This window comes from Megalopta genalis, unplaced genomic scaffold (genome assembly GCF_051020955.1).
Source record: "Megalopta genalis isolate 19385.01 unplaced genomic scaffold, iyMegGena1_principal scaffold0046, whole genome shotgun sequence".
In the NCBI taxonomy this organism is placed as follows: Eukaryota; Metazoa; Arthropoda; class Insecta; order Hymenoptera; family Halictidae; genus Megalopta; species Megalopta genalis.
Window position 1 is genome coordinate 1,357,501 of NW_027476115.1, and position 22,500 is coordinate 1,380,000.

Below are 22,500 nucleotides of genomic sequence, written 5' to 3' on the forward strand. Positions count from 1 at the left end.
GTTATGTTAAATATTTCAAGGTTCCCGATTCCACAAAATTATAAAAAGTATACGGCTGTGTAGCAGGGATCAAAACGAGTAATTTCGTGTATAAAGTTTAATTAATATCCCATTAGTTTCCGGGAAACATCGATAATTCCGATCTAGAAAGAGACAGAGACAGTCGATCCGCGTTATGTTAAATATCTCAAGGTTACCGATTCCACAAAATTATAAAAAGTATACGGCTGTGTAGCGGGGATCAAAACGAGTAATTTCATGTATAAAGTTTAATTAAACTCCCAATAGTTTGCCGGGAAACATCGATTATTCCGATCTAGAAAGAGACAGAGACAGTCGATCCGCGTTATGTTAAATATCTCAAGGTTACCGATTCCACAAAATTATAAAAAGTATACGGCTGTGTAGCAGGGATCAAAACGAGTAATTTCGTGTATAAAGTTTAATTAATATCCCATTAGTTTCCGGGAAACATCGATAATTCCGATCTAGAAAGAGACAGAGACAGTCGATCCGCGTTATGTTAAATATCTCAAGGTTACCGATTCCACAAAATTATAAAAAGTATACGGCTGTGTAGCGGGGATCAAAACGAGTAATTTCATGTATAAAGTTTAATTAATCTCCCATTACTTTGCCGGGAAACATCGATTATTCCGATCTAGAAAGAGACAGAGATAGACGATCCGCGTTATGTTAAATATTTCAAGGTTCCCGATTCCACAAAATTATAAAAAGTATACGGCTGTGTAGCAGGGATCAAAACGAATAATTTCGTGTATAAAGTTTAATTAATATCCCATTAGTTTCCGGGAAACATCGATAATTCCGATCTAGAAAGAGACAGAGACAGTCGATCCGCGTTATGTTAAATATCTCAAGGTTACCGATTCCACAAAATTATAAAAAGTATACGGCTGTGTAGCGGGGATCAAAACGAGTAATTTCATGTATAAAGTTTAATTAAACTCCCAATAGTTTGCCGGGAAACATCGATTATTCCGATCTAGAAAGAGACAGAGACAGTCGATCCGCGTTATGTTAAATATTTCAAGGTTCCCGATTCCACAAAATTATAAAAAGTATACGGCTGTGTAGCGGGGATCAAAACGAGTAATTTCGTGTATAAAGTTTAATTAATCTCCCATTACTTTGCCGGGAAACATCGATTATTCCGATCTAGAAAGAGACAGAGATAGACGATCCGCGTTATGTTAAATATCTCCAGGTTACCGATTCCACAAAATTATAAAAAGTATACGGCTGTGTAGCGGGGATCAAAACGAGTAATTTCATGTATAAAGTTTAATTAATCTCCCAATAGTTTGCCGGGAAACATCGATAATTCCGATCTAGAAAGAGACAGAGACAGTCGATCCGCGTTATGTTAAATATTTCAAGGTTCCCGATTCCACAAAATTATAAAAAGTATACGGCTGTGTAGCAGGGATCAAAACGAGTAATTTCGTGTATAAAGTTTAATTAATATCCCATTAGTTTCCGGGAAACATCGATAATTCCGATCTAGAAAGAGACAGAGACAGTCGATCCGCGTTATGTTAAATATCTCAAGGTTACCGATTCCACAAAATTATAAAACGTATACGGCTGTGTAGCGGGGATCAAAACGAGTAATTTCATGTATAAAGTTTAATTAAACTCCCAATAGTTTGCCGGGAAACATCGATTATTCCGATCTAGAAAGAGACAGAGACAGTCGATCCGCGTTATGTTAAATATCTCAAGGTTACCGATTCCACAAAATTATAAAAAGTATACGGCTGTGTAGCGGGGATCAAAACGAGTAATTTCATGTATAAAGTTTAATTAAACTCCCAATAGTTTGCCGGGAAACATCGATTATTCCGATCTAGAAAGAGACAGAGACAGTCGATCCGCGTTATGTTAAATATTTCAAGGTTCCCGATTCCACAAAATTATAAAAAGTATACGGCTGTGTAGCGGGGATCAAAACGAGTAATTTCGTGTATAAAGTTTAATTAATCTCCCATTACTTTGCCGGGAAACATCGATTATTCCGATCTAGAAAGAGACAGAGATAGACGATCCGCGTTATGTTAAATATCTCCAGGTTACCGATTCCACAAAATTATAAAAAGTATACGGCTGTGTAGCGGGGATCAAAACGAGTAATTTCATGTATAAAGTTTAATTAATCTCCCAATAGTTTGCCGGGAAACATCGATAATTCCGATCTAGAAAGAGACAGAGACAGTCGATCCGCGTTATGTTAAATATCTCAAGGTTACCGATTCCACAAAATTATAAAAAGTATACGGCTGTGTAGCGGGGATCAAAACGAGTAATTTCGTGTATAAAGTTTAATTAATCTCCCATTACTTTGCCGGGAAACATCGATTATTCCGATCTAGAAAGAGACAGAGATAGACGATCCGCGTTATGTTAAATATCTCCAGGTTACCGATTCCACAAAATTATAAAAAGTATACGGCTGTGTAGCGGGGATCAAAACGAGTAATTTCATGTATAAAGTTTAATTAAACTCCCAATAGTTTGCCGGGAAACATCGATTATTCCGATCTAGAAAGAGACAGAGACAGTCGATCCGCGTTATGTTAAATATCTCAAGGTTACCGATTCCACAAAATTATAAAAAGTATACGGCTGTGTAGCGGGGATCAAAACGAGTAATTTCATGTATAAAGTTTAATTAAACTCCCAATAGTTTGCCGGGAAACATCGATTATTCCGATCTAGAAAGAGACAGAGACAGTCGATCCGCGTTATGTTAAATATTTCAAGGTTCCCGATTCCACAAAATTATAAAAAGTATACGGCTGTGTAGCGGGGATCAAAACGAGTAATTTCGTGTATATAGTTTAATTAATATCCCATTACTTTGCCGGGAAACATCAATACTTCGATCGCGCGAGAGAGACAGAGAAACGAACAGTCTTTTTTTCGATTTACGGCTAAAATAAATTTTTCTCATTTTATTCAATAACACATTCTTGCTTAGATAACTTTTTTACATAGGGATTAAGCATTTAGAACGATATAATGTTTAAAATAAGGGCACTTTACTCTTGACATTTTACGGTTTTTTCAATTTTCTGAAAAATCCTATCATTAGATTTTTTTAAAAATACGATATTCTTGCTTAACTAACGTTTCTACATAGGGATTAAGCATTTAGAACGAAATCTAATGTCAGAAAATGGCACTTTACTCTTGACATTTTTCGGTTTTTTCAATTTTCTGGAAAATCCTATCATTAGATTTTTTTTAAAATACGATATTCTTGCTTAACTAACGTTTTTACATAGGGATTAAGCATTTAGAACGAAATCTAATGTAGGAAAATGGTACTTTACTCTTGACCGGTACGTTGGGACTTTGAAAATATTCGGGCGTTCCAATCGCTCGTCTGTTGCATCATAGCGCGTCTCGGCGCAATCGACCGATTCGCTCGACCCATTATTTTCGATTTACGGCTAAAATAAATTTTTCTCATTTTATTCAATAACATATTCTTGCTTAGATAACTTTTTTACATAGGGATTAAGCATTTAGAACGATATAATGTTTAAAATAAGGGCACTTTACTCTTGACATTTTACGGTTTTTTCAATTTTCTGAAAAATCCTATCATTAGATTTTTTTAAAAATACGATAATCTTGCTTAACTAACGTTTCTACATAGGGATTAAGCATTTAGAACGAAATCTAATGTCAGAAAATGGCACTTTACTCTTGACATTTTTCGGTTTTTTCAATTTTCTGGAAAATCCTATCATTAGATTTTTTTAAAAATACGATATTCTTGCTTAACTAACGTTTTTACATAGGGATTAAGCATTTAGAACGAAATCTAATGTAGGAAAATGGTACTTTACTCTTGATCGGTACGTTGGGACTTTGAAAATATTCGGGCGTTCCAATCGCTCGTCTGTTGCATCATAGCGCGTCTCGGCGCAATCGACCGATTCGCTCGACCCATTATTTTCGATTTACGGCTAAAATAAATTTTTCTCATTTTATTCAATAACATATTCTTGCTTAGATAACTTTTTTACATAGGGATTAAGCATTTAGAACGATATAATGTTTAAAATAAGGGCACTTTACTCTTGACATTTTACGGTTTTTTCAATTTTATGAAAAATCCTATCATTAGATTTTTTTAAAAATACGATAATCTTGCTTAACTAACGTTTCTACATAGGGATTAAGCATTTAGAACGAAATCTAATGTCAGAAAATGGCACTTTACTCTTGACATTTTTCGGTTTTTTCAATTTTCTGGAAAATCCTATCATTAGATTTTTTTTAAAATACGATATTCTTGCTTAACTAACGTTTTTACATAGGGATTAAGCATTTAGAACGAAATCTAATGTAGGAAAATGGTACTTTACTCTTGATCGGTACGTTGGGACTTTGAAAATATTCGGGCGTACGCGGCGCGCTCGGCGCTTCGAACAGCTCCGGTGTCCCCATTATTTTCGATTTACGGCTAAAATAAATTTTTCTCATTTTATTCAATAACATATTCTTGCTTAGATAACTTTTTTACATAGGGATTAAGCATTTAGAACGATATAATGTTTAAAATAAGGGCACTTTACTCTTGACATTTTACGGTTTTTTCAATTTTCTGAAAAATCCTATCATTAGATTTTTTTAAAAATACGATATTCTTGCTTAACTAACGTTTCTACATAGGGATTAAGCATTTAGAACGAAATCTAATGTCAGAAAATGGCACTTTACTCTTGACATTTTTCGGTTTTTTCAATTTTCTGGAAAATCCTATCATTAGATTTTTTTAAAAATACGATATTCTTGCTTAACTAACGTTTTTACATAGGGATTAAGCATTTAGAACGAAATCTAATGTAGGAAAATGGTACTTTACTCTTGATCGGTACGTTGGGACTTTGAAAATATTCGGCCGTACGCGGCGCGTCTCGGCGCTTCGAACAGCTCCGGTGTCCCCATTATTTTCGATTTACGGCTAAAATAAATTCTTCTAATTTTTTTCAATTACATATTCTTGCTTAAATAACTTTTTTACATAGGGATTAAGCATTTAGAACGATACATTGTTTAAAATAATGGCACTTTACTCTTGACATTTTACGGTTTTTTCAATTTTCTGAAAAATCCTATCATTAGATTTTTTTAAAAATACGATATTCTTGCTTAACTAACGTTTCTACATAGGGATTAAGCATTTAGAACGAAATCTAATGTCAGAAAATGGCACTTTACTCTTGACATTTTTCGGTTTTTTCAATTTTCTGGAAAATCCTATCATTAGATTTTTTTTAAAATACGATATTCTTGCTTAACTAACGTTTTTACATAGGGATTAAGCATTTAGAACGAAATCTAATGTAGGAAAATGGTACTTTACTCTTGACCGGTACGTTGGGACTTTGAAAATATTCGGGCGTTCCAATCGCTCGTCTGTTGCATCATAGCGCGTCTCGGCGCAATCGACCGATTCGCTCGACCCATTATTTTCGATTTACGGCTAAAATAAATTTTTCTCATTTTATTCAATAACATATTCTTGCTTAGATAACTTTTTTACATAGGGATTAAGCATTTAGAACGATATAATGTTTAAAATAAGGGCACTTTACTCTTGACATTTTACGGTTTTTTCAATTTTCTGAAAAATCCTATCATTAGATTTTTTTAAAAATACGATAATCTTGCATAACTAACGTTTCTACATAGGGATTAAGCATTTAGAACGAAATCTAATGTCAGAAAATGGCACTTTACTCTTGACATTTTTCGGTTTTTTCAATTTTCTGGAAAATCCTATCATTAGATTTTTTTTAAAATACGATATTCTTGCTTAACTAACGTTTTTACATAGGGATTAAGCATTTAGAACGAAATCTAATGTAGGAAAATGGTACTTTACTCTTGACCGGTACGTTGGGACTTTGAAAATATTCGGGCGTTCCAATCGCTCGTCTGTTGCATCATAGCGCGTCTCGGCGCAATCGACCGATTCGCTCGACCCATTATTTTCGATTTACGGCTAAAATAAATTTTTCTCATTTTATTCAATAACATATTCTTGCTTAGATAACTTTTTTACATAGGGATTAAGCATTTAGAACGATATAATGTTTAAAATAAGGGCACTTTACTCTTGACATTTTACGGTTTTTTCAATTTTCTGAAAAATCCTATCATTAGATTTTTTTAAAAATACGATAATCTTGCATAACTAACGTTTCTACATAGGGATTAAGCATTTAGAACGAAATCTAATGTCAGAAAATGGCACTTTACTCTTGACATTTTTCGGTTTTTTCAATTTTCTGGAAAATCCTATCATTAGATTTTTTTTAAAATACGATATTCTTGCTTAACTAACGTTTTTACATAGGGATTAAGCATTTAGAACGAAATCTAATGTAGGAAAATGGTACTTTACTCTTGATCGGTACGTTGGGACTTAGAAAATATTCGGGCGTACGCGGCGCGCTCGGCGCTTCGAACAGCTCCGGTGTCCCCATTATTTTCGATTTACGGCTAAAATAAATTCTTCTAATTTTTTTCAATTACATATTCTTGCTTAAATAACTTTTTTACATAGGGATTAAGCATTTAGAACGATACATTGTTTAAAATAATGGCACTTTACTCTTGACATTTTACGGTTTTTTCAATTTTCTGAAAAATCCTATCATTAGATTTTTTTAAAAATACGATATTCTTGCTTAACTAACGTTTCTACATAGGGATTAAGCATTTAGAACGAAACCTAATGTCAGAAAATGGCACTTTACTCTTGACATTTTTCGGTTTTTTCAATTTTCTGGAAAATCCTATCATTAGATTTTTTTTAAAATACGATATTCTTGCTTAACTAACGTTTTTACATAGGGATTAAGCATTTAGAACGAAATCTAATGTAGGAAAATGGTACTTTACTCTTGACCGGTACGTTGGGACTTTGAAAATATTCGGGCGTTCCAATCGCTCGTCTGTTGCATCATAGCGCGTCTCGGCGCAATCGACCGATTCGCTCGACCCATTATTTTCGATTTACGGCTAAAATAAATTTTTCTCATTTTATTCAATAACATATTCTTGCTTAGATAACTTTTTTACATAGGGATTAAGCATTTAGAACGATATAATGTTTAAAATAAGGGCACTTTACTCTTGACATTTTACGGTTTTTTCAATTTTCTGAAAAATCCTATCATTAGATTTTTTTAAAAATACGATAATCTTGCATAACTAACGTTTCTACATAGGGATTAAGCATTTAGAACGAAATCTAATGTCAGAAAATGGCACTTTACTCTTGACATTTTTCGGTTTTTTCAATTTTCTGGAAAATCCTATCATTAGATTTTTTTTAAAATACGATATTCTTGCTTAACTAACGTTTTTACATAGGGATTAAGCATTTAGAACGAAATCTAATGTAGGAAAATGGTACTTTACTCTTGACCGGTACGTTGGGACTTTGAAAATATTCGGGCGTTCCAATCGCTCGTCTGTTGCATCATAGCGCGTCTCGGCGCAATCGACCGATTCGCTCGACCCATTATTTTCGATTTACGGCTAAAATAAATTTTTCTCATTTTATTCAATAACATATTCTTGCTTAGATAACTTTTTTACATAGGGATTAAGCATTTAGAACGATATAATGTTTAAAATAAGGGCACTTTACTCTTGACATTTTACGGTTTTTTCAATTTTCTGAAAAATCCTATCATTAGATTTTTTTAAAAATACGATAATCTTGCATAACTAACGTTTCTACATAGGGATTAAGCATTTAGAACGAAATCTAATGTCAGAAAATGGCACTTTACTCTTGACATTTTTCGGTTTTTTCAATTTTCTGGAAAATCCTATCATTAGATTTTTTTAAAAATACGATATTCTTGCTTAACTAACGTTTTTACATAGGGATTAAGCATTTAGAACGAAATCTAATGTAGGAAAATGGTACTTTACTCTTGATCGGTACGTTGGGACTTTGAAAATATTCGGCCGTACGCGGCGCGTCTCGGCGCTTCGAACAGCTCCGGTGTCCCCATTATTTTCGATTTACGGCTAAAATAAATTCTTCTAATTTTTTTCAATTACATATTCTTGCTTAAATAACTTTTTTACATAGGGATTAAGCATTTAGAACGATACATTGTTTAAAATAATGGCACTTTACTCTTGACATTTTACGGTTTTTTCAATTTTCTGAAAAATCCTATCATTAGATTTTTTTAAAAATACGATATTCTTGCTTAACTAACGTTTCTACATAGGGATTAAGCATTTAGAACGAAATCTAATGTCAGAAAATGGCACTTTACTCTTGACATTTTTCGGTTTTTTCAATTTTCTGGAAAATCCTATCATTAGATTTTTTTTAAAATACGATATTCTTGCTTAACTAACGTTTTTACATAGGGATTAAGCATTTAGAACGAAATCTAATGTAGGAAAATGGTACTTTACTCTTGACCGGTACGTTGGGACTTTGAAAATATTCGGGCGTTCCAATCGCTCGTCTGTTGCATCATAGCGCGTCTCGGCGCAATCGACCGATTCGCTCGACCCATTATTTTCGATTTACGGCTAAAATAAATTTTTCTCATTTTATTCAATAACATATTCTTGCTTAGATAACTTTTTTACATAGGGATTAAGCATTTAGAACGATATAATGTTTAAAATAAGGGCACTTTACTCTTGACATTTTACGGTTTTTTCAATTTTCTGAAAAATCCTATCATTAGATTTTTTTAAAAATACGATAATCTTGCATAACTAACGTTTCTACATAGGGATTAAGCATTTAGAACGAAATCTAATGTCAGAAAATGGCACTTTACTCTTGACATTTTTCGGTTTTTTCAATTTTCTGGAAAATCCTATCATCAGATTTTTTTTAAAATACGATATTCTTGCTTAACTAACGTTTTTACATAGGGATTAAGCATTTAGAACGAAATCTAATGTAGGAAAATGGTACTTTACTCTTGATCGGTACGTTGGGACTTTGAAAATATTCGGGCGTTCCAATCGCTCGTCTGTTGCATCATAGCGCGTCTCGGCGCAATCGACCGATTCGCTCGACCCATTATTTTCGATTTACGGCTAAAATAAATTTTTCTCATTTTATTCAATAACATATTCTTGCTTAGATAACTTTTTTACATAGGGATTAAGCATTTAGAACGATATAATGTTTAAAATAAGGGCACTTTACTCTTGACATTTTACGGTTTTTTCAATTTTCTGAAAAATCCTATCATTAGATTTTTTTAAAAATACGATAATCTTGCATAACTAACGTTTCTACATAGGGATTAAGCATTTAGAACGAAATCTAATGTCAGAAAATGGCACTTTACTCTTGACATTTTTCGGTTTTTTCAATTTTCTGGAAAATCCTATCATTAGATTTTTTTTAAAATACGATATTCTTGCTTAACTAACGTTTTTACATAGGGATTAAGCATTTAGAACGAAATCTAATGTAGGAAAATGGTACTTTACTCTTGATCGGTACGTTGGGACTTAGAAAATATTCGGGCGTACGCGGCGCGCTCGGCGCTTCGAACAGCTCCGGTGTCCCCATTATTTTCGATTTACGGCTAAAATAAATTCTTCTAATTTTTTTCAATTACATATTCTTGCTTAAATAACTTTTTTACATAGGGATTAAGCATTTAGAACGATACATTGTTTAAAATAATGGCACTTTACTCTTGACATTTTACGGTTTTTTCAATTTTCTGAAAAATCCTATCATTAGATTTTTTTAAAAATACGATATTCTTGCTTAACTAACGTTTCTACATAGGGATTAAGCATTTAGAACGAAACCTAATGTCAGAAAATGGCACTTTACTCTTGACATTTTTCGGTTTTTTCAATTTTCTGGAAAATCCTATCATTAGATTTTTTTTAAAATACGATATTCTTGCTTAACTAACGTTTTTACATAGGGATTAAGCATTTAGAACGAAATCTAATGTAGGAAAATGGTACTTTACTCTTGACCGGTACGTTGGGACTTTGAAAATATTCGGGCGTTCCAATCGCTCGTCTGTTGCATCATAGCGCGTCTCGGCGCAATCGACCGATTCGCTCGACCCATTATTTTCGATTTACGGCTAAAATAAATTTTTCTCATTTTATTCAATAACATATTCTTGCTTAGATAACTTTTTTACATAGGGATTAAGCATTTAGAACGATATAATGTTTAAAATAAGGGCACTTTACTCTTGACATTTTACGGTTTTTTCAATTTTCTGAAAAATCCTATCATTAGATTTTTTTAAAAATACGATAATCTTGCATAACTAACGTTTCTACATAGGGATTAAGCATTTAGAACGAAATCTAATGTCAGAAAATGGCACTTTACTCTTGACATTTTTCGGTTTTTTCAATTTTCTGGAAAATCCTATCATTAGATTTTTTTTAAAATACGATATTCTTGCTTAACTAACGTTTTTACATAGGGATTAAGCATTTAGAACGAAATCTAATGTAGGAAAATGGTACTTTACTCTTGACCGGTACGTTGGGACTTTGAAAATATTCGGGCGTTCCAATCGCTCGTCTGTTGCATCATAGCGCGTCTCGGCGCAATCGACCGATTCGCTCGACCCATTATTTTCGATTTACGGCTAAAATAAATTTTTCTCATTTTATTCAATAACATATTCTTGCTTAGATAACTTTTTTACATAGGGATTAAGCATTTAGAACGATATAATGTTTAAAATAAGGGCACTTTACTCTTGACATTTTACGGTTTTTTCAATTTTCTGAAAAATCCTATCATTAGATTTTTTTAAAAATACGATAATCTTGCTTAACTAACGTTTCTACATAGGGATTAAGCATTTAGAACGAAATCTAATGTCAGAAAATGGCACTTTACTCTTGACATTTTTCGGTTTTTTCAATTTTCTGGAAAATCCTATCATTAGATTTTTTTTAAAATACGATATTCTTGCTTAACTAACGTTTTTACATAGGGATTAAGCATTTAGAACGAAATCTAATGTAGGAAAATGGTACTTTACTCTTGATCGGTACGTTGGGACTTAGAAAATATTCGGGCGTACGCGGCGCGCTCGGCGCTTCGAACAGCTCCGGTGTCCCCATTATTTTCGATTTACGGCTAAAATAAATTCTTCTAATTTTTTTCAATTACATATTCTTGCTTAAATAACTTTTTTACATAGGGATTAAGCATTTAGAACGATACATTGTTTAAAATAATGGCACTTTACTCTTGACATTTTACGGTTTTTTCAATTTTCTGAAAAATCCTATCATTAGATTTTTTTAAAAATACGATATTCTTGCTTAACTAACGTTTCTACATAGGGATTAAGCATTTAGAACGAAACCTAATGTCAGAAAATGGCACTTTACTCTTGACATTTTTCGGTTTTTTCAATTTTCTGGAAAATCCTATCATTAGATTTTTTTTAAAATACGATATTCTTGCTTAACTAACGTTTTTACATAGGGATTAAGCATTTAGAACGAAATCTAATGTAGGAAAATGGTACTTTACTCTTGACCGGTACGTTGGGACTTTGAAAATATTCGGGCGTTCCAATCGCTCGTCTGTTGCATCATAGCGCGTCTCGGCGCAATCGACCGATTCGCTCGACCCATTATTTTCGATTTACGGCTAAAATAAATTTTTCTCATTTTATTCAATAACATATTCTTGCTTAGATAACTTTTTTACATAGGGATTAAGCATTTAGAACGATATAATGTTTAAAATAAGGGCACTTTACTCTTGACATTTTACGGTTTTTTCAATTTTCTGAAAAATCCTATCATTAGATTTTTTTAAAAATACGATAATCTTGCATAACTAACGTTTCTACATAGGGATTAAGCATTTAGAACGAAATCTAATGTCAGAAAATGGCACTTTACTCTTGACATTTTTCGGTTTTTTCAATTTTCTGGAAAATCCTATCATTAGATTTTTTTTAAAATACGATATTCTTGCTTAACTAACGTTTTTACATAGGGATTAAGCATTTAGAACGAAATCTAATGTAGGAAAATGGTACTTTACTCTTGACCGGTACGTTGGGACTTTGAAAATATTCGGGCGTTCCAATCGCTCGTCTGTTGCATCATAGCGCGTCTCGGCGCAATCGACCGATTCGCTCGACCCATTATTTTCGATTTACGGCTAAAATAAATTTTTCTCATTTTATTCAATAACATATTCTTGCTTAGATAACTTTTTTACATAGGGATTAAGCATTTAGAACGATATAATGTTTAAAATAAGGGCACTTTACTCTTGACATTTTACGGTTTTTTCAATTTTCTGAAAAATCCTATCATTAGATTTTTTTAAAAATACGATAATCTTGCATAACTAACGTTTCTACATAGGGATTAAGCATTTAGAACGAAATCTAATGTCAGAAAATGGCACTTTACTCTTGACATTTTTCGGTTTTTTCAATTTTCTGGAAAATCCTATCATTAGATTTTTTTTAAAATACGATATTCTTGCTTAACTAACGTTTTTACATAGGGATTAAGCATTTAGAACGAAATCTAATGTAGGAAAATGGTACTTTACTCTTGATCGGTACGTTGGGACTTAGAAAATATTCGGGCGTACGCGGCGCGCTCGGCGCTTCGAACAGCTCCGGTGTCCCCATTATTTTCGATTTACGGCTAAAATAAATTTTTCTCATTTTATTCAATAACATATTCTTGCTTAGATAACTTTTTTACATAGGGATTAAGCATTTAGAACGATATAATGTTTAAAATAAGGGCACTTTACTCTTGACATTTTACGGTTTTTTCAATTTTATGAAAAATCCTATCATTAGATTTTTTTAAAAATACGATATTCTTGCTTAACTAACGTTTCTACATAGGGATTAAGCATTTAGAACGAAATCTAATGTAGGAAAATGGTACTTTACTCTTGACCGGTACGTTGGGACTTTGAAAATATTCGGGCGTTCCAATCGCTCGTCTGTTGCATCATAGCGCGTCTCGGCGCAATCGACCGATTCGCTCGACCCATTATTTTCGATTTACGGCTAAAATAAATTTTTCTCATTTTATTCAATAACATATTCTTGCTTAGATAACTTTTTTACATAGGGATTAAGCATTTAGAACGATATAATGTTTAAAATAAGGGCACTTTACTCTTGACATTTTACGGTTTTTTCAATTTTCTGAAAAATCCTATCATTAGATTTTTTTAAAAATACGATAATCTTGCATAACTAACGTTTCTACATAGGGATTAAGCATTTAGAACGAAATCTAATGTCAGAAAATGGCACTTTACTCTTGACATTTTTCGGTTTTTTCAATTTTCTGGAAAATCCTATCATTAGATTTTTTTTAAAATACGATATTCTTGCTTAACTAACGTTTTTACATAGGGATTAAGCATTTAGAACGAAATCTAATGTAGGAAAATGGTACTTTACTCTTGATCGGTACGTTGGGACTTAGAAAATATTCGGGCGTACGCGGCGCGCTCGGCGCTTCGAACAGCTCCGGTGTCCCCATTATTTTCGATTTACGGCTAAAATAAATTCTTCTAATTTTTTTCAATTACATATTCTTGCTTAAATAACTTTTTTACATAGGGATTAAGCATTTAGAACGATACATTGTTTAAAATAATGGCACTTTACTCCTGACATTTTACGGTTTTTTCAATTTTCTGAAAAATCCTATCATTAGATTTTTTTAAAAATACGATATTCTTGCTTAACTAACGTTTCTACATAGGGATTAAGCATTTAGAACGAAATCTAATGTCAGAAAATGGCACTTTACTCTTGACATTTTTCGGTTTTTTCAATTTTCTGGAAAATCCTATCATTAGATTTTTTTTAAAATACGATATTCTTGCTTAACTAACGTTTTTACATAGGGATTAAGCATTTAGAACGAAATCTAATGTAGGAAAATGGTACTTTACTCTTGACCGGTACGTTGGGACTTTGAAAATATTCGGGCGTTCCAATCGCTCGTCTGTTGCATCATAGCGCGTCTCGGCGCAATCGACCGATTCGCTCGACCCATTATTTTCGATTTACGGCTAAAATAAATTTTTCTCATTTTATTCAATAACATATTCTTGCTTAGATAACTTTTTTACATAGGGATTAAGCATTTAGAACGATATAATGTTTAAAATAAGGGCACTTTACTCTTGACATTTTACGGTTTTTTCAATTTTATGAAAAATCCTATCATTAGATTTTTTTAAAAATACGATATTCTTGCTTAACTAACGTTTCTACATAGGGATTAAGCATTTAGAACGAAATCTAATGTCAGAAAATGGCACTTTACTCTTGACATTTTTCGGTTTTTTCAATTTTCTGGAAAATCCTATCATTAGATTTTTTTAAAAATACGATATTCTTGCTTAACTAACGTTTTTACATAGGGATTAAGCATTTAGAACGAAATCTAATGTAGGAAAATGGTACTTTACTCTTGATCGGTACGTTGGGACTTAGAAAATATTCGGCCGTACGCGGCGCGTCTCGGCGCTTCGAACAGCTCCGGTGTCCCCATTATTTTCGATTTACGGCTAAAATAAATTTTTCTCATTTTATTCAATAACATATTCTTGCTTAGATAACTTTTTTACATAGGGATTAAGCATTTAGAACGATATAATGTTTAAAATAAGGGCACTTTACTCTTGACATTTTACGGTTTTTTCAATTTTATGAAAAATCCTATCATTAGATTTTTTTAAAAATACGATATTCTTGCTTAACTAACGTTTCTACATAGGGATTAAGCATTTAGAACGAAATCTAATGTAGGAAAATGGTACTTTACTCTTGACCGGTACGTTGGGACTTTGAAAATATTCGGGCGTTCCAATCGCTCGTCTGTTGCATCATAGCGCGTCTCGGCGCAATCGACCGATTCGCTCGACCCATTATTTTCGATTTACGGCTAAAATAAATTTTTCTCATTTTATTCAATAACATATTCTTGCTTAGATAACTTTTTTACATAGGGATTAAGCATTTAGAACGATATAATGTTTAAAATAAGGGCACTTTACTCTTGACATTTTACGGTTTTTTCAATTTTCTGAAAAATCCTATCATTAGATTTTTTTAAAAATACGATAATCTTGCATAACTAACGTTTCTACATAGGGATTAAGCATTTAGAACGAAATCTAATGTCAGAAAATGGCACTTTACTCTTGACATTTTTCGGTTTTTTCAATTTTCTGGAAAATCCTATCATTAGATTTTTTTTAAAATACGATATTCTTGCTTAACTAACGTTTTTACATAGGGATTAAGCATTTAGAACGAAATCTAATGTAGGAAAATGGTACTTTACTCTTGATCGGTACGTTGGGACTTAGAAAATATTCGGGCGTACGCGGCGCGCTCGGCGCTTCGAACAGCTCCGGTGTCCCCATTATTTTCGATTTACGGCTAAAATAAATTCTTCTAATTTTTTTCAATTACATATTCTTGCTTAAATAACTTTTTTACATAGGGATTAAGCATTTAGAACGATACATTGTTTAAAATAATGGCACTTTACTCCTGACATTTTACGGTTTTTTCAATTTTCTGAAAAATCCTATCATTAGATTTTTTTAAAAATACGATATTCTTGCTTAACTAACGTTTCTACATAGGGATTAAGCATTTAGAACGAAATCTAATGTCAGAAAATGGCACTTTACTCTTGACATTTTTCGGTTTTTTCAATTTTCTGGAAAATCCTATCATTAGATTTTTTTTAAAATACGATATTCTTGCTTAACTAACGTTTTTACATAGGGATTAAGCATTTAGAACGAAATCTAATGTAGGAAAATGGTACTTTACTCTTGACCGGTACGTTGGGACTTTGAAAATATTCGGGCGTTCCAATCGCTCGTCTGTTGCATCATAGCGCGTCTCGGCGCAATCGACCGATTCGCTCGACCCATTATTTTCGATTTACGGCTAAAATAAATTTTTCTCATTTTATTCAATAACATATTCTTGCTTAGATAACTTTTTTACATAGGGATTAAGCATTTAGAACGATATAATGTTTAAAATAAGGGCACTTTACTCTTGACATTTTACGGTTTTTTCAATTTTCTGAAAAATCCTATCATTAGATTTTTTTAAAAATACGATAATCTTGCATAACTAACGTTTCTACATAGGGATTAAGCATTTAGAACGAAATCTAATGTCAGAAAATGGCACTTTACTCTTGACATTTTTCGGTTTTTTCAATTTTCTGGAAAATCCTATCATTAGATTTTTTTTAAAATACGATATTCTTGCTTAACTAACGTTTTTACATAGGGATTAAGCATTTAGAACGAAATCTAATGTAGGAAAATGGTACTTTACTCTTGATCGGTACGTTGGGACTTAGAAAATATTCGGGCGTACGCGGCGCGCTCGGCGCTTCGAACAGCTCCGGTGTCCCCATTATTTTCGATTTACGGCTAAAATAAATTTTTCTCATTTTATTCAATAACATATTCTTGCTTAGATAACTTTTTTACATAGGGATTAAGCATTTAGAACGATATAATGTTTAAAATAAGGGCACTTTACTCTTGACATTTTACGGTTTTTTCAATTTTATGAAAAATCCTATCATTAGATTTTTTTAAAAATACGATATTCTTGCTTAACTAACGTTTCTACATAGGGATTAAGCATTTAGAACGAAATCTAATGTCAGAAAATGGCACTTTACTCTTGACATTTTTCGGTTTTTTCAATTTTCTGGAAAATCCTATCATTAGATTTTTTTAAAAATACGATATTCTTGCTTAACTAACGTTTTTACATAGGGATTAAGCATTTAGAACGAAATCTAATGTAGGAAAATGGTACTTTACTCTTGATCGGTACGTTGGGACTTAGAAAATATTCGGCCGTACGCGGCGCGTCTCGGCGCTTCGAACAGCTCCGGTGTCCCCATTATTTTCGATTTACGGCTAAAATAAATTTTTCTAATTTTTTTCAATTACATATTCTTGCTTAAATAACTTTTTTACATAGGGATTAAGCATTTAGAACGACATGTTGTTTAAAATAATGGTACTTTACTCTTGTGATTTTTCGGTTTTTTTTGATTATTTTGAAAAATAAATTTTTGTAATTTTTTTAAATACGATATTCGTGATCAGTGAACGATTTCACATATGGATTAAGCATTTAGAATCGTGCGGACGCGTTATTAAAAAAGTTTACTCGATGCGATGGGACTTTAAAAAGTTTGTGAAAATTTTCATATTGGGAAAAAATGTGTAATTTTTTGTCTAGTTTACGGTAGTGTAATTTATTTTAATGTTTACTATAAAAATTTTTTTCGTTCGTTCACGCGCTATGTTACAACAGCACGGCCGGGCGGTCTGTTGCCGCAGCGGTTTACACTCATAAGCGCGCGTGCTATTCGGCCGGCGGCGCCGGCGTCCTTGCCGGCCGTTCGGTATCTATAAGAGATACACGGTCCGTGCGAGGCGGACGGAGCAGAGCGGGTTTTGGGCCAATTCTACGATCTCGGTCGAGAAGCTGTCTCAGAGCTCCTTCGGGGCTTCGGTCCTGACTGTTTCGTGCCGTTTACGTTACGGACTTTTCTCCACACAGCGTGGCCACGGGTCGGTGTCTTTGACCGAATGGCCCATATGTGGCAAGCCCTACGGGGTTGGTTACCCGTATGCACTTTGTATGTATACTCGTACTCACTGAGCAATCGACTCTTCTGTCCGAGCGATGGAAAAATTTTTTAAAATGCATCTGTAAGATTTGGAAGCAAATCGTACCAATTGAAAACTGTGGCTAAAATGAATAGCCCAGTGGAGAGAGAAAACTATCAAAAAACTGATTTTTTAAATCAAGAGGTGTCAGAAATCGAAATGCCTAGCGCGAGCGGAAGAACACGCTTTCTCGCCAGTCCAGCATGTGTCCTGTCCGTTCTTCCTCGGCTTGCCGATTTTGCCCAGATCAGAGGTTTCGTGCTTCCGGCGGTCAGAAGATCAGCGTGAGCGTACGCGCTTCCACGACTATGGCATCACCCATGTACTTTTTCCTTTGAATATATTTGAGTACATAAAAAATATTAAAACATATAGAGAGAACTGTGTCTTGGATCTTAAAAATTTGTCAATAGCGATGATATATTATTACTTAACTTGAAGTATTTGTACGTTTTAGCTGGGACGTACATTTATCTTACAAGATGTTAATAGCGAGACTCTTGAAGATAAAATTATCTTGTGATTTTATGAAGGCAAAGATAGAAACGTATGAAGCTGGCGTACGTAGAAAAATGTGATTTTACGATAGAACAAAAATATAATACGTACGTTTTTGGGCGTACGGTAAAATATCTGTATGGTAGAAAAATGAAAGAAATTGAGCGTTAAAGAAGATATGTTACAAGCGCGGAATGTGGCAAAACTTGTACATATTTGAAAGAGAAAAGTGGTGTGTCGACCTGACATATATATATGAAACAGGCGACGATGGAAAAGGATTTAAATTTTGTCCATTTTATATATACATATTGTATAGTTCCCTGGTTGATCCTGCCAGTAGTCATATGCTTGTCTCAAAGATTAAGCCATGCATGTCTCAGTACATGCCGTATTAAGGTGAAACCGCGAATGGCTCATTAAATCAGTTATGGTTTCTTAGATCGTACTAAAATTTACTTGGATAACTGTGGTAATTCTAGAGCTAATACATGCAAAACAGAGTTCCGACCAGAGATGGTAGGAACGCTTTTATTAGATCAAAACCAATCGGTGGCGGGTGTTTACACTCGTCCATCGTTTGCTTTGGTGACTCTGAATAACTTTGTGCTGATCGCATGGTCTTATAGCACCGGCGACGCATCTTTCAAATGTCTGCCTTATCAACTGTCGATGGTAGGTTCTGCGCCTACCATGGTTGTAACGGGTAACGGGGAATCAGGGTTCGATTCCGGAGAGGGAGCCTGAGAAACGGCTACCACATCCAAGGAAGGCAGCAGGCGCGCAAATTACCCACTCCCGGCACGGGGAGGTAGTGACGAAAAATAACGATACGGGACTCATCCGAGGCCCCGTAATCGGAATGAGTACACTTTAAATCCTTTAACGAGGATCCATTGGAGGGCAAGTCTGGTGCCAGCAGCCGCGGTAATTCCAGCTCCAATAGCGTATATTAAAGTTGTTGCGGTTAAAAAGCTCGTAGTTGAATCTGTGTGTCACAGTGTCGGTTCATCGCTCGCGGTGTTTAACTGGCATTATGTGGTACGTCCTACCGGTGGGCTTTGCTCTTCACGGGGCGGTCCAACTAATATCCCATCGCGGTGCTCTTCACTGAGTGTCGAGGTGGGCCGGTACGTTTACTTTGAACAAATTAGAGTGCTCAAAGCAGGCTACCTTCGCCTGAATACTGTGTGCATGGAATAATGGAATAGGACCTCGGTTCTATTTTGTTGGTTTTCGGAACCCCGAGGTAATGATTAATAGGGACAGATGGGGGCATTCGTATTGCGACGTTAGAGGTGAAATTCTTGGATCGTCGCAAGACGGACAGAAGCGAAAGCATTTGCCAAAAATGTTTTCATTAATCAAGAACGAAAGTTAGAGGTTCGAAGGCGATCAGATACCGCCCTAGTTCTAACCATAAACGATGCCAGCTAGCGATCCGCCGAAGTTCCTACGATGACTCGGCGGGCAGCTTCCGGGAAACCAAAGCTTTTGGGTTCCGGGGGAAGTATGGTTGCAAAGCTGAAACTTAAAGGAATTGACGGAAGGGCACCACCAGGAGTGGAGCCTGCGGCTTAATTTGACTCAACACGGGAAACCTCACCAGGCCCGGACACCGGAAGGATTGACAGATTGATAGCTCTTTCTTGATTCGGTGGGTGGTGGTGCATGGCCGTTCTTAGTTGGTGGAGCGATTTGTCTGGTTAATTCCGATAACGAACGAGACTCTAGCCTGCTAAATAGACGTAATTATGGTATCTCGAAGGCTCTCGGCTTCTGCCGGTGGGGTTTTTACTACCAACGTACAAACAAATCTTCTTAGAGGGACAGGCGGCTTCTAGCCGCACGAGATTGAGCAATAACAGGTCTGTGATGCCCTTAGATGTTCTGGGCCGCACGCGCGCTACACTGAAGGAATCAGCGTGTGTTCCCTGGCCGAAAGGCCCGGGTAACCCGCTGAACCTCCTTCGTGCTAGGGATTGGGGCTTGCAATTATTCCCCATGAACGAGGAATTCCCAGTAAGCGCGAGTCATAAGCTCGCGTTGATTACGTCCCTGCCCTTTGTACACACCGCCCGTCGCTACTACCGATTGAATGATTTAGTGAGGTCTTCGGACTGGTGCGCGGCAATGTTTCGGCATTGCCGATGATGCCGGGAAGATGACCAAACTTGATTATTTAGAGGAAGTAAAAGTCGTAACAAGGTTTCCGTAGGTGAACCTGCGGAAGGATCATTACAATGTTCCAATATATCTCAAAGAGAGAGGAGAGGAGGAGAGAAAATGAATTCGATTAGTTTGTGGATAAGAATTCATATAAAAAAAAAAGATATTGTTGAGCCCGCCAGATCATTCGTGCGTGATTTACACGGCCAGACGTGTGTACTACACGTATTAGGCCTTTGATCTGCGTTGCGTAGGCCACAACAAATCTTTCAAAGAGAGAGAGATATATGTGTTGTTGGGGTTTGTGATTATGAAGGTGCCCCAACGCACAAAAATATATAAAAATGTACAAAGTTGGGATGTGGTGTGGTGGAGAAGAGTTGGGCCCGACCAGATCATTCGTGCGTGATTTACACGGCAGACGTGTGTACTACACGTATTAGGCCTTTGATCTGCGTTGCGTAGGCCATCTTCCTTCCAAGACACACACGTGTTGGGGTTTGTGTGATTTTATGATAGTGCCTCAACACGGAAAAATAAGCGTACGAGAAGAGTTGGGCCCGACCAGATCATTCGTGCGTGATTTATACACGGCCAGACGCGTATTATATTACACGTATTAGGCCTTTGATCTGCGTTGCGTAGGCCATCTTCTCGATAGAGAGAAAGCCAATGTATTCTTTTTTCTTTCTTTACACACACACACACAGTTGTAGTAGGACAGGGAGGGATGCGAGCGTGCTAATCACGCTTCCTCAAGTCTTCGCTGTGGTGTAAAAAAAAAAAAGAAAAAAAGGAATCGTTGGGAAAGTCCAAAGGACGAAAATATCGGGCAGTCTGAAGATAACTTAATGCTCGTTTACATTGGTATCAAGAGAGACCGGCTTGTGTAGCTCGTTTCAATGCTGTGTCGTTGTCATTGACACCCTACTCTGTTGCGCGCTAGTGGCAGCATGAGCGTGGGACGTATATATATATGACACCCAGCTAGAGCCGGCCGTGAGTCCGTCCGGTGTAAATAACGACGAAAGGAGAGAGAAACTTTTCGAATCCAGTATCGGGTTGATAATTGTCCAGTTTGAATATCCATATCCCCGTCGTTTTTGGAGGTGATATACTCTCTGTGTTTCTTCGATAGAAGGCTTTTCAATGTTCTATTCGCTCCGACCGTCGAACTTGCAAGAAAACAGTGGTTTTGGATTTGCTCGTACATATATATATGGTTTCGACGGAAATATCTCGTTCTTTAAGGGACAATTATGTCGTTGTACGACGACTCCCGAATCTCCTTCGCGCGCTGGTTGGAGCTCTTCGGGTATCGGCTTGTTCCGAAATATAACACAAAAATGTGGTGGATAGCAAATACACATTATATATATATGAGAGAATAAAAGGGAAAAATTACCCTGAACGGTGGATCACTTGGCTCGTGGGTCGATGAAGAACGCAGCTAATTGCGCGTCAACGTGTGAACTGCAGGACACATGAACATCGACATTTCGAACGCACATTGCGGTCCACGGATACAATTCCTGGACCACGCCTGGCTGAGGGTCGTTTACGTACTTATAAACTGCTTGCGTTGATGGCACTTGTTGCCTATATACGTACGAGCGAATGGTGGGCGCTTCGTCGGCGTTTGTCGCGGTCCTATGAATATTGAGAAATTTTACGTACGTCTAACAGTCTTCGAGAGAGATGGAAATCGTGTTCGAACTAGCGTGAGTGTGGAAGGCGGTGTCGTGTGTCGTATATGTTTTATATACGTCCGCCCGTCTGAAACACCGCTTCGAAGCGGTGACAAAATCTTTTTCGGGACGATTCGTATCCGTAGAACTATCGAGATTTCACTGGTACATTTTCAACGCGCTCCCGACGTCGCCTGAAATGAAACGAGATGGGTTTAACCCACGAAAGCGTACTACACGAGTCTGTCCTATGTGAAGACTGTGTACAGAGATCGAACGAACGCATGAAAGAAATTGAACGAAAGAACACATAACCCGCAAAAATATAGAGTAGAATTGTGACCGTTGCTTCGAATTTGAATT

The 22,500-nt window shown here is 35.5% G+C and overlaps 2 non-coding genes across 2 annotated transcripts; both read left to right on the forward strand.

The window, feature by feature from the left end:
• Positions 1–18,600: 18,600 nt before the first annotated feature.
• LOC143261276 (small subunit ribosomal RNA) lies at positions 18,601–20,521 on the forward strand. Its single transcript, XR_013035438.1, has one exon. It is a non-coding gene; the product is annotated as a small subunit ribosomal RNA (ribosomal RNA).
• A 1,330-nt stretch (positions 20,522–21,851) lies between these two features.
• On the forward strand, positions 21,852–22,006 carry LOC143261290 (5.8S ribosomal RNA). The gene has a single exon (XR_013035445.1). It is a non-coding gene; the product is annotated as a 5.8S ribosomal RNA (ribosomal RNA).
• The last annotated feature ends 494 nt before the right edge of the window (positions 22,007–22,500 follow it).